Source organism: Bactrocera tryoni, chromosome 4 (assembly GCF_016617805.1).
Source record: "Bactrocera tryoni isolate S06 chromosome 4, CSIRO_BtryS06_freeze2, whole genome shotgun sequence".
Classification (NCBI taxonomy): Eukaryota; Metazoa; Arthropoda; class Insecta; order Diptera; family Tephritidae; genus Bactrocera; species Bactrocera tryoni.
In genome coordinates this window covers 14,926,711-14,939,578 of record NC_052502.1, presented here as the reverse complement: position 1 = coordinate 14,939,578, position 12,868 = coordinate 14,926,711, and the positions used below count along the sequence as shown (strand labels likewise).

General features: G+C 35.9%; 1 protein-coding gene across 1 annotated transcript in view; it reads right to left on the bottom strand.

The window, feature by feature from the left end:
• The window catches only part of LOC120774125, a 231,230-nt gene that overhangs the window by 120,533 nt on the left and 97,829 nt on the right, over nucleotides 1-12,868 (bottom strand). The window contains exon 3 of the mRNA XM_040103496.1: nucleotides 1,128-1,176. The gene's annotated coding sequence lies outside the window, so the exon portion shown is untranslated. The remainder of the gene's footprint in view (nucleotides 1-1,127; nucleotides 1,177-12,868) is intronic.

The following is a 12,868-nucleotide window of genomic DNA, read 5'->3' as shown; positions in this document are numbered from 1 at the left end:
CTGTCTGAGTCTGGGTTTCCTGCTTACGGGGCATGGGCCTCTGAATGCATTTTTGCATCAGAGGCACCTTTGGGATACGTCGGGGTGTTTTTGTGGGGCGGGGTCGTAAAATTGGTCACATTTGATTGCGGAGTGCCCGATGTACTCGGACATTAGGGATTTGGGTGGTATGGGGACTAGCTGGACTGATGGACAATTAGATGTTAGTGGTGTGATCTCCACTAGTCGGAGTACCGAACAGTTAGGGTCGTTTGCGCGTGAACTATTTAAGCAGCGAAGGCGGTTAGTTGGAAGTTAGGGTTAGTTTCTGTATGATTGGTGTGTGTAAGTGATGTGTGTATGGGGTCCAACCCCTGGCTACCAGTCCAGAGCCGTATGGAAGCTCAACTGGTAGTAGTTTCGGCTACGAGGTCTGACCGGAGACTTAATTCTGGTACCACGGGGAGCAGGAGCGCTTGGAGTTCCCTCCAACCTGCTCATGCGGACTGGCCCCTCGGGGAGTATCGTGGTGGTTGTGGTTAAACTCAAATCGCGGAAAGAACTGACATTGTCAGTTGAATGTGGAGTTGCATTGCAACCGGGTGCCGGACCCAAAGCACGGCAGAGGTTTTAGATGGGCCTCGAACCCTACCAAGGTGGTTAGTGTGTCCATTCCACACTGCCAATTGGTACTGAAAATGCTTTGCATTCTCAGGGCGCTGATCAACGCATTGATTTGTTCCGCTGTGCCTTTTAGCGCAGTGGAGTAAGGCTGTCGTCAGCATGTACCCATGTTAAACACATCGGACGTTATCCGTAACATGACTGAAGGCAATTTTTAAGGAATGCATGAAGTTCAACTATGTGCGACCCTCATGGAGAGAGGCTAGCGCAGTTTTCATACCGAACGCAGATAAAAACAACCAAACCTATTCAAAGAGTTTAGGCCTATAAGCTTAATTTCCTTTCTGCTGAAAACGCTAGAGAAAATCTTGCACATGCATATTAGGGCCCCAGCAACTCTTAAATGTTTGTCCACGCCGCAGAGTGCATATAAAGAATTCCTATAAAAGAATATTACAATTTTCTGTAATTATAATTATTTATACAAAAATATATAAAAATTAAAATCATTCGCCACTACTTACCTCGACCAATGGAAACGAACGTTTTAAGCACACAGAATTACTGTAATACCTGAAAAGTAAACAAAATGTGATCTTAAATATATTTCCTTTTTCACATGAAATTTCAGAATGACATTCTAATATTAGTAATTTGAATAAAATAAATAATAATTAACTTAAACTGCATTTTTCTTTTTACAATAAATTTAACATGAGTTGCACATGTCGTATAAGTAACTTTAGTGAGTTAGAACATATGAGTACACGGTGTCGCATGAGTAACTTTTTTAATAAGCACGTTGTACAGGTCGTATAAGCAATTCTAAATAATTATCGTACGAGTAACTGATAGGGGACTGCTACACGCCCTCAAATAATTTAAATATTTTGAAATCCGAAACGCGCGTTAACGTTCAATATTGACATTCTGTATGCAAATTCGCGATACCACGGAACCAAGTATTGAAAATAAATAACATAAAAATGATTTTTATTACAATTGTATTATTTATTTATGTTTATATAAAATTGTTAGCACTTTAAAAGATCTAGAGAATTTTTCCAAAGGTTGTTAGTATTTTTTATCCAATGCTTTCTTTGAATATTTTTCTTAAAAGTCATAGGAAATTTTATGCAGTTTTTTTTTTTGCATTTTATAAAAATTAAGTTTGTAATGAAGTAAAACATTTCTTTAACATATTTGTTTCGAAAAACTCGATTTATTTCGAATAAATACTGACGTGACACGACAATCACTCTTCACACGTCAATCACCAATAAAGATCACTATTCAAATATCACAATTAATATGGACAAGCACCTATGAGTAACTTTTTCAAAAAGTCGGTAGTACGGGTTGTATAAGTAATGAGTTAAATTAAATGTTCAGTTGTACAAGGCAAAATTGCAAAAAAATTTGTTAATGATTTGATTGTGAAGATTTCTTTGAAATATTTCTTTTCATACTATGGGATTCTGAAAATCGAAACAATATTTTGTTGGATGAAATTATTTATTTAAGCTTTGAAGACTTAGGGGAAATCTTCGCTAAGCGTCAGCCCAAACTTCGTAACTACTTTCAGCTGCCCTGAAGTGAAAAAATCAAGCCCTGGCGCATCTGGGCGCGTACAACTAAGCGCAAATTAAAGCCAAAAATCGATGATAATAATAAACAAAGTTAAAAATAATCGCTAATAGATACAATCGATAAAAATAATTCTTCTTAACTAATTTTAGCCTTCCTGAAATGAAAAAATCAAGTTCTGGCACAACTAGGTGCGATCGACAATAAAAAAATAATCGATAACAAAAATAATCGAAATGAAAAATTATCGATAATAATATCAATCGATAAAAATAACAACTGAATAGCCTATTCCAAAGCACAGCCAAACCACAAATCTCCGCAAATATTCAGTAAACCAATTGCCCTTCAATGTTAAAATATCAGCTCAAAAAATCTTGCTTCCGCGTTAATGCATAAGACTCATTGAGCAAGTTTTTTTTAAACACATTTATTTTACCTGACACACACACAACGTTACGTAATTCATTTTACTCATTTCAGTTCCCTTGGCAAAAGCAATCAACCAAATGCATTATGAAAATATTATGAGTAAGCCGTGCGGACAGTGCGTATACGTAACAATTTTTCCAGAGGTTAGTCTAATGGGCGTACATGAGTGCAGGGCTACACACATGTGCATAAATATATGTATGTATCAAGGTATATATGTATACAGGAACTGTGTTATGCATGCAATGTTTTAGACACACACACACACACACATTACACATTTATACATAAAAACCCTTTAACCTTGCGGCTGCCAACGCTGCGGCAGCGCAAAACTTTGAAAAAGAAACCATTGTTTGTTTGTATTTGCCACGTGTGGGTACACATACGCACAGCGTATGTGTAAATATGTGCTTTGTTTGTATGTAAGCACAGCACCCTTTAGCTAAATGTTCGTGCAAAGCAAATGTTGATGGCATTTTGTGGTTATGTGCACTCATTCATTCATTTATTTAGTTCCGCATACATACTTATATTTACAGGTGCTGTCATGTACATACTATTATCGGTATTTATGTTTACTTATTTCTTTGTGTGCATCATATATCGCAACTCACGCTCATACAATAGACAATACTCGCTGTGGAATGTGATCATTGCGAGTGAGCGAAGGCGTTAAATACTATTTACTTTGTGTGCAAATAGAAATTAGTGTTTTGCAAAACCGTTACACGTGCAACTTCAGCATAGAAGCTCATTTGCGCTCACACTGTTGCGCTTTTCCATTTTCACCTATACATTTTCCCATTCACCCTTAGAGCTAATTTGCGCCATTGTGTGAGGCAAAGCAAGAAAAACCACAATAGGTTCCACTATTTATTGTTGTTGTGCATAGTTTGTTTTCCTAGCCGTTGAGGTGGTGTGCCTGTGTCATTTTGGTACACAAGCACGCTTCATCACCCAACATACACATACAAACATACATACATATAAAAATATATACATTTACTCATCCATTTTTCCAGAGAATTTCATGGCTTGCCATTTTATGTTTTCCCGCTTTTGCTCTTTTCGCCATATAACTGTTATATATGGGTTAGTGAGTTTGTAGTGACATTCTTGTGCACACACTGTTGACCTGATTAATGCCTTCGGTTGTAGTGGTTATCCCATCTCAAACAATAGCCAAGCGTGTTTTGTATTTTTTAGAACTTTTTTGTTCTGTTTGGGTTTATCTTTAGTGTTCGTACCAATTTTGCTGTTGCCCCAGAGGTTCTATCAATTTTTTTCTACTAAATGGTCGCCGTATCTGAATATGTGTGACCACTTCATATGTGTCACTTTTGACAATCCATCTGCACCTAAATTATTAGTTTCAGCGCGGCTTATAGACTCAAAAAAATTTTGAGCTTAAATGCTTAGTTTATAACGGTAGTTTTTGCTCACCACACTGTCCTTAAGGTTAAGAGTTATAGTTAAAAATTTTTGGTGGCAACCATCAACTAGTAAATGTGCGAAAATGGCTTAAACGCTTGGAGGGAAATGAGGTCAAGCTGCACTTTTTTTAAAAATATATAAAAATGAATACCACAACAACAAAAATTGAGATTCTAGAGATTTTGCCACTCACACATGTGTATATGTATGTATGTATGTATTTGTGTGGCTACTTAAAGTACTAACAAAAAAGCAGGCTACCATCCGGTTATAAAAATTTCATAATAATTCTTATAGGATAAGCAGACACTGAGTTGTTAGAGTGGAAGCAAACGTGATTTAGGAGAGTTTATGGCAATGTTGCCACCTGTTTAATTTTTTACACAATTAAATTGAGGAAGTACTACAATTTTTCAAATTAGTTATCAAACTAAACAATTTTGGGAAATATTAGGATATTAATTTTGAGCAGTGTTGCCAGTTATTTAAAAATGCTAAGTCAAGAAATTCGATACAAAAGTAACACCAAAATACCGACATCGAATTAAAGTTAGAAATATTAATAGCTGAAAAAAATTTAAAGAGAGTTTTAGAGAGAGTTGCCAGCTATTTGAAAATAAAAATATGATACTTATTAAATTTTGTATTGAATTAAATTAAAGAAATATGTAAAATTTTACAAATTGTTATCAAACAATTTTTTTTAATATTATTTTTAGCAGTGTTGCCAATTATTTAAAAATGGTAAGTCCAGAAATTCAGTAAAATAAAGTAAAATTACAATGCCGACAACGAAATAAAGTTCGAAAGACTAACAGCTGAAAAAAATTTAAAGTGAGTTGCCACCTATTTGAAAATAAAAATATAAATAAATTAAAATTCCAATTAGCGAATGAAGCTTAAAAAGATTTAAAGAGCTTAGAACTGAAAATATTTATGAAAAAGTGATTGGGTTCCAACCTTTTTAAAATTTTTCAGCAGTCTTGCCAGTTATTTAAATAATAATATTTATATTTAAAAATGTTAAGTGAAGAAATTCGCCAAAAAAGTAACACTAAAATGCCGACAACGAAATAAAGTTCGAAAGACTAACAGCTGAAAAAATTTTAAAGTGAGTTGCCACCTATTTGAAAATAAAAGTTTGAATAAATTAAAATTTCAAATAAGTGGATGCAGCTCATAACGAGTTAGAAGCCTAAGAACTAAATATACATAGTTATGAAAAAGTGCAAAAAACGTTACCACCTGTTTAAAATGTTTACCAAACTACAATTTGTTCAACTATTTACAAATTCAAAGTCAAACAATTGACAGTAAGATGCTCTATTAATTAACTCAATAAATTAAGGAAAACAAAAAGGTGAAATTATTTTTGAGTAAGGTTGCCATCTATTAGAAAAAAATTTAATTCAACAAAATAATTGAAAATTTTAATAAGCGCTTCATAATTGAGGAGTGAAATATATATTTAATAACGATAATATTTTAATAATAATAAGCCAATATTTATGAGAAGGGTGGCCACCTACTTAAAATTTGTATTCATTTGTAATGATAATTTTAATTATCATAATATGGGCACTATGCTTAAATACTTAAAAAAAACTGCTGAAGAATTTTTAAAGCACAATTATAAATAAATTAAATATGGCAATATTGTTATGGAAAAGCAGCCATAATATAGCAAAATGAGTACCACTGAACTGCTACTGTGGAGTTTTTAGTTACGCCGCTCGGAATATATATCTTGAAATATAACTTGACATGTCAATCTTTATTGGTGTAACGGTTGGTGAGGCAACATAGTATTACCATGACAGTCATTTCAGAAAACTCGCAGCTTTTTTTCCAAAATAAAATATTACTATTTATACAACGTAAACTCTCTACAATTCCAGCACTTTATGCTATAAATACTTAACTGCTATCTTCTTTACCACGCCCTTACCACCTCTTAGCCAAGCCATAGTTATTTTTAAAGCATATTTCATAATTACCGTAAATAATACCCAAAATTCTTTCCACCTTAAAATATCCTCTTCAATGTCACCAAATAACATCAAAGCAAATAAGTCTTCATCTGTTCACCTTCACGAATTGAGCCAGCAAAATTCTTCCGCTTGGCGTGATTTAAGGAAGTCGATCTGTACAAGTGACTCTGAGTGCATAAATTTTACGCCGAAACTATACACATACTCGTACATATCACGTGGTAGGCGTACCGTTAAACATGACAAAGGTAAATTCCTAGAAAAGCAAAGCACAACACAATGACAAAATTGATATCGCCTACCGATTCACATTGCGCTGCAGGCTTCCACACAATTCTATATAACAAAGGTTGGCAGTGACAACTGTATGTGTGTGTATGGTTGCCAGTGGCAGACATGAAATGAAGTTGTAGGCTGTACTATGTGTCTGATATATTTTTGATATATAGTAATACCTGTAGTACATATAGCTCAAGTCTCGGGGTTTAAAAGGTGCAGAAAGTCTGTGGGTATGAACACTCTGGAATTGCGATGCGATGATACATAGACTGAACTTTTCCAAAAATTTTTAATAGCTATGATACACTGGAAGCGGTATCGACAGTGAGCGCCGACATCCTAAACGACGACTACTCCTCTTGGATCTAGCACCTGAATTCCGTCTGGTATCGAAAATAACCAAAACAGGTCTATTCAGGGCTTATTGGCCTATTAGATTAACCTAACCTAATCTATGTTTAACTTTCTTGTCATTATCTGTACCCACTTCGAGCCATGAAAGGCCTCCTGACTTTACATATTCAAACCTTGTTTCTTAACTACCGTTATACTATGCTATAAGCCATTCAAAGCCTTCTAATTAGTATTAATACTAATAGTAAGAAAGACCCTTTTTCCCTTCCACATTTTCCCCACTTATCGAAACGATCCAATTACCCACTTTGCTATTTATCGAAATGAAAAAATTACATTTCTCCAAAGGAGAGTTGCTTTCTGATCAATATTGACAGGAGAGAGATGACAAAGACTCACATACAGGATACGAGTTACATAAGCCATAAAGTTAAATACACGACGGAGCCTCTATGCATGTCGAATAACTATGTATTAAGGCTTGAAGTTGACTGGCAGGCCTGCTGGAAAGACTGCTTCCCTTCCACTAGTTATTAACAAAGAACATCGCTAAATCAAGCCATAACTGCTCTATTCAGTTCTAATCAATCAAAAATAATTTTTACTATAAATGAATAAAAATCGAAACTTTGAAACACCCTGTGCTCTTACACCACTAGAAAAAAAATACATATATTAATGTAAGTCTCCATATTCTGTCATAAATACTCATCTATGTACATTTCCACCACATCCACGCGTTCTTGCCACCCACAACAAATGCAAATACAAAATTTTATATATAAAGCTGTATGTGTGTGTGTCAGTAGGTATGCATATAAGTGCGCGTGTACACTTGTAATGTCAGGGTAAATGTTTCTTCACCGCAATCGATTTATACACAAAGCTGACACTAAACCAATCGATTTTGACTTTAGCAACACCATTACACCTTGAAGCAGACATTGCGTCTATGTAGTCACGCTAAAGCCGACGTTCACGTTCACGTTCACGTTGACGTTGACGCAGACGCTGACGCAAACGCTGACGTTAACATTTCCAGTAAGAATAACAACAAAACAAAACATTTTGTCGACAGCAACATTTCAATGAGTATTTCTAGTAGAGTATTCTTTTGTGTCGGAGAATGTAGTGGAAATATTGAAATTTATGGTTAGATACTTAGCTATGTGAGTGCGTGTGTAGATATGCATACTTTTGGCATACAACCGAAGTAGAGATATATTTGTATATAGAAGTATATATTTAAGCAGTATCAATTTATTGTGATTACAGTAAGTCTATGAAAATGTGTTCTTCATCGATGACTCTAATTACTATAAAATGAAATTCTAGGCGGCTTAAGACTACCGAGTTCTGTCCATCAAATAAAATATAAGTAATCGTTGTCAGAGGCTTCATCACGTAATCTTTTGAAGCAATTCAATTGCAATTATAAAGTCACTTAAAACTCTTGATTTATTCAATATTCGTATTTTTCAGCTTTATTTTCGTTTGATGCATGGCGATGCTCAAGATTTAATACATAATAATCCGACATCTTTGTTTAAAGGCGATCGTCGAAATTGTTTGGTCTGTTATATGATGTTTGGGCGTCTACCTATAAATTTAGAAAAGGTAACTGCAACACTGAATCAACTCTGGAACATAAAAAGAGGCAACCAGATTATTTGCATGGCATTAAATCGCGAACTTCTAAAATAAATCTTGAGTTATTCGCTTACATCTCTTGCACTTGAATCAGTTGGTAAGAACGTGGTCCAGCACAGAAGAATGCTACCCAAGTCTTGCGAAAAATAACCCCATAAGCCATACAAAATGCATGAACGACTCGCTTTCGCTTACTATCCTCGAAGAACAAATTATATTTTACAGAGATCGAGAGAGATAATTTCCTTAACCTTTACTTACAAGTACACATAAACATAGTGCATGGATTTAGTAGTTTCCAGTTTTATTAAAAACACAAGTCTAGTTTGTACCACAAACTTTCATAGATGGTCGAGAGCTCATTGATGCCTCATTCTGGATGACCTTCGATCTCTTCAAGTGATGAAAATATTAAAAAAGTGAAAGATTTGGTGCATGAAGAGCATTATAACTGCCGATGAAACATGTGTTTATGAGTTTAACATACAAACAAATCAACAATCATGGGAATGGAGCGAAAAAATGAGCCGAAACCACAAAAAACACGCCAAAGTCGGTCAAAAATCAAGGTGATGCTAATCTTTTTCGATATTCGTGGTTTGGTGCAATCAATAGTGCGGTCAATAAGAAGTTCTATTTGGAAGTATTGAACCGTTTGCGTCAGAGCATCCTTCGAAAACGGCCGGAATTGTGGAAGAACAATTCATGAATATTACACGATGATAATGCACTATCGCATCAAGTCACGATTGTGACCGCATTTAAATTATATTATATTTAACAAACCAACGTATTCACCAGATTTTAATCCTTGTGATTTTTCTTGTTCTCCAAACAGAAGTAACCGCTGCGTGAGACCCCTTTTTAATCGATCGAAGAGAAAAACAAAATTTGCAAAAAAGCTGAAGACCGTCCCAAAAAGTGCTTATGAATAGTGTTTTGAGGATCTGAAAAATCGTTGGCATAAGTGTATTATATCTGGTGAGGATTACTTTGAAGACGACAAAAAAAATGTTGATGAATAATTAAATATATTGAGTTTCATTTACACTTTCCGGGTACTTTTTGTAAAGCCATTTTTTAGAAAACTTATCCGGGGACGAAATTAATGTTCGAACAAGCCATAACTCATTAGTTCGGAAAGAGATGAAGACAGAGAAAAACATGATACAAGTTTTTTGAAATTTGAAAGTTTGAAAGTTCTCAGCACAATGATTTTATAAACGAAGTGCTTACTGAATTTTGTAATAGCAGGAATATTGTGCGAAGACGTAGTTTGCATAAGTATTACGTGGACAAATTTCAATGTAGAGAGAGAGAGAGAGAGTAATACTGGCGATTCGTTGCATAGTCCTGAGATCAGCTGCTGTTCATATAGAAATCTCTGCGAGCCGTGCAAAATATGCAGTTGGCTTGGCATTCACAAAACTATCGATGTAGAGTCACGTCATCCTTCCCACATAATCTGCATTTTGCTGCCTCTACTTTACCAAGTTTCTGCAGGTGGGTTGTTAAAGGTAAATGCCCTATGATAATCTCCAAATTGTTTTTTGTGCTCTCTTAACAAAAAGTAAAAGCTTTTTTGGTGTGTTTGTGGTATGCCCTGTGTTGCTAGTGTTCCAAGACCTGAAGGTTCCTCTAGAAGCCATATCTTCCAGCAAACCTTGAAGGAACTCTAAAATCTAGGGCAGTTTAATGGAACTGCAAGAAACTAAATAATCCGGGACAGTATAAAGGAACTGCATTCTTGGCAAGGAAGATCAGCGAAAAGGTCTATCAAACGGCCTTGAGTCATTCTTTGTTTAATGCAGATGAAGGAGATTACCTTAATTTTTTCCGCTTATGTTGAAGAATCAGTCACAAAGGTCCAGCACTCTGCATAATTCCAGGAACTTGCTGAGCGCGGTAGGTATGATATGATTCCCGTTCACGTGAATGGATCCAAGTGCCTTGAGCCTGCTCTTTAAAAAGTGCTAGGCAATTTAGAATCAGCTCTTCCGGAGTTGCCTGTGTCATGTCGTAAAACCGACAGTTTACGCAAGAGACAATCTGCTTGAATGATGCTCGGAATACATTCCATTGGTATGGATAGTTTGGTATGCAGTTCCGCAAAGCCAGCTCTAATGCCATGATAGTGTCGAACGTGCTGCCGGCAGTAACTTTAAACTTGAAGTTTACCATCTTCGTAACGCCGTCTTTTGGAAGAAGGGACAGTGAGGTGTCTGCCCTTAAGGCCTGTATTCGTTGAGACGACATTATCTTTCTTTTGCCAAAACCGTCTGTTGCCATGAGTAGCTTGGTATGTTTCGCTGCCTGCTCGATTGCTAGATGCAGCGGTGTGAGCTCCAGCATGACTTCAAGTGCTGCGGATGGGCAAGTGCGCAGGGCACAAGAAGAGCAGACACAGACGAGCCTTTGAAGCTTCGATAGTTGATGGTCTACTGAAGACTGTGTTGCCTACGATGGCCAAGCAACCACTCCATAAGTGATAATAGGCCCAACGATCATGTATACAGCCACCAGATGATAACTGACTTTCAGCCCCAGAATCTACCGGCTAGGCTTTTGCATATCATGAGTGCCTTGATGGCTCTGGATGGTGTTATTTCCAAATGGCTATTCCACCGTAAGATTGAGTCTAATGTATGACATAGATATTTGACTTATTTAGACACTTCCAACTCCCTGCCACTAAGTGTTAGGAGCCTCAAGCCCGGAAGAGATATTTGCTTTGTAAAAGGGACGACAGTTGTTTTTGTCGGTTTGATATTTAACCCTACTGTATTGTACCATCCGTTTGCTAGGCTTAAGCCCCTTTAGAGCATGTCGCGGAGAGTATTTTCAAATTAACTTCGGGCCATTATCACAATGTCATCGGCACCGAATCCCATTGTCCCATTGTTCGTGAGCAACTCATCTACTAGCAGGCTCCTTAAAATCGCGGCTAGAACTCCACCCTCCGGACAGCCTCTCGTGGTACCAAGACGAATCTTACTCTCCCCCACCATAACTATAAATTGGTATAGTTATTGCCTACACTTAACTAGTTTTGGACTAGTCCACCAAATTCGGCCATTTCCTCTACAAAGCTTTTCAAAAATCAAAAAACAATTACATATTTCTTAATTTATTGGCGTTGATTAACTGCAAATTGAAATCGCATGAAAATTGTAGTAACAAAACCACAACAAAACCACATTTGTTGTAAAATAAGTCAAAGAGATTTTTGGTAAATTGTCAAGCTGAATTCACGTCCGACGCACTCACCACACACACACACAAACTCCCGCACGAAAAACCGCATGCAAATGCCCGATTGCAATTGCAAATAAATCACTTGCACGAGTGTGTGACTAATGTAATCACTTGCAATTCACCACTAAATATGTAAACAACAACTAAAATGCTTGTGGGAAAAATACAAATTTACCCAGGAGCCTGTACACACATACTTATATACAATAAATTTTTGTTTTATTTCGAGATATGCCAGTTGAAGCTGGCGGTGAATGCAGAAATGCGTTTTGGAAAATTTTCACTTCAAAAATATGCTTGCACGCTGCTATTATTTTGTACACACATATATATGTATATACATATATAAATATATGATTATGTATAAACTATGATTTAACGGTTTCTGAAGTTTATAATGCATTTAGGCAATTATCTAAATGAATTATTTATGCGCATTATCGAGCACTCGCTCGATTGACCATTAACAAAAGTGGTAAATTTTAATTGTAATTTCCGCTCAGTGTCACACACACACACACACTAACACTTACATATGTGTAAATGCATTATGCGGTGTACTATTTAATAAGCAAATAGCAAACAAACAAAGCAATTAATTGACTGCCAGCGCAACAATAACAATGCCAATGGGACCAGCTAATACAAGTGAACAAATGACTGAATGAGCAAACAAATACAAAGGCACGCAATACACCCATATAACACATATATTTATTTATTTATTTATGAAAGAAAAAGCATTAACTTCCTATGCACCGAAGCTATAATACCCTTCACAGTTATATTTCTTATAGCATGAAAGGTATAAAATATTATTTTCTTGATTTTCAAATGTCAGTTTATATGACAGCTAATAGCTATAGTGATCCGATCTAAGCAATATGTTTGAGAGATTGTAATGTTGCTTTTTACAATAATCTGTGCCAAGTTTCATCTAGATATCTAGTCAAATAAGAAAGTTTTCCATACAAGAACTTGATGCCGATCGTTCAGTTCGTATGGTAGCTATATGCAATAGTAATCCAATCTGAACAATTTCTTCGTAAATTGCACCTTTATTTTAGACAATAACTCGTGTCAAATTTCGTGAAAATATCTCGTCAAATGGAGAAGCTTTTCATACCAGCTTTTATTCCTAACGTCCAGTTTGTATAACAGCAATATGTTAGAGTAATCCGATACCAGCGATTTCGAGAAAGGGGCAACGTTTTAGGTAGAAAAGTACGTGTGCAAAACAACATAACGATCTCTTAAAAACTGAGGCGCTCAGCTCATCA